The following is an 811-nucleotide window of genomic DNA, read 5'->3' on the forward strand; positions in this document are numbered from 1 at the left end:
TCCGTTTCATTTTTATCCTGAAAAACTCCCCAGTCCTTAATGATTACAAGCATACCCATATGATGCAGCCCCCACTTTGCTTGAAAATATGGAGTGGTACTCAGTGATGTATTTTACTGGATTTGCCCCAAACATAACACTTTGTAGTCAGGACAAAAAGTTGCAGTATTACTTTAGTGCCTTGTTGCAAACAGGATGCATGATTTGGAATATTTTTTATTCTGTAGAGGCTTACAGTCACCATTGGCCTCATGGTGAAATCCATGAGCGGTTTCCTTCCTCTCCGGCACCTGAGTTAGTGTATTGATACACCATCCAACTTTAAAGTAATAACTTTAAGTAATAACCATGCTCAAAGGGATATTCAATGTCTGCTTTTTTTCTACCAATAGGTGCCCTTCTTTGCGAGGCATTGGAAAACCTCCCTGGTCTTTGTGGTTGAATCTGTGTTTGAAATTCACTGCTCGACTGAGGGACCTTACAGATAATTGTATGTGTGGGGTACAGAGATGAGGTAGTCGTTCAAAAATCATGTTAAACACTATTATTGCACACAGAGTCCATGCAACTTATGTGACTTAAGCTCATTTTTACTCCTGAATTTATTTGCCATAACAAAGGGGTTGAATACTTATTGACTCAAGACATTTCAGCTTTAACATTTTTATTAATTTGTAAAAATGTCGCAAAACATAATTCCACTTTGACATTATGTGGTATTGTGTGTAGGCCAGTGACAAAAATCTCAATTTTATCCATTTTAAATTCAGGCCGTAACAACAAAATGTGGAAAAAGTCAGGGTGTGTGAAT

Source organism: Coregonus clupeaformis, chromosome 19 (assembly GCF_020615455.1).
Source record: "Coregonus clupeaformis isolate EN_2021a chromosome 19, ASM2061545v1, whole genome shotgun sequence".
NCBI lineage: Eukaryota > Metazoa > Chordata > Actinopteri > Salmoniformes > Salmonidae > Coregonus > Coregonus clupeaformis.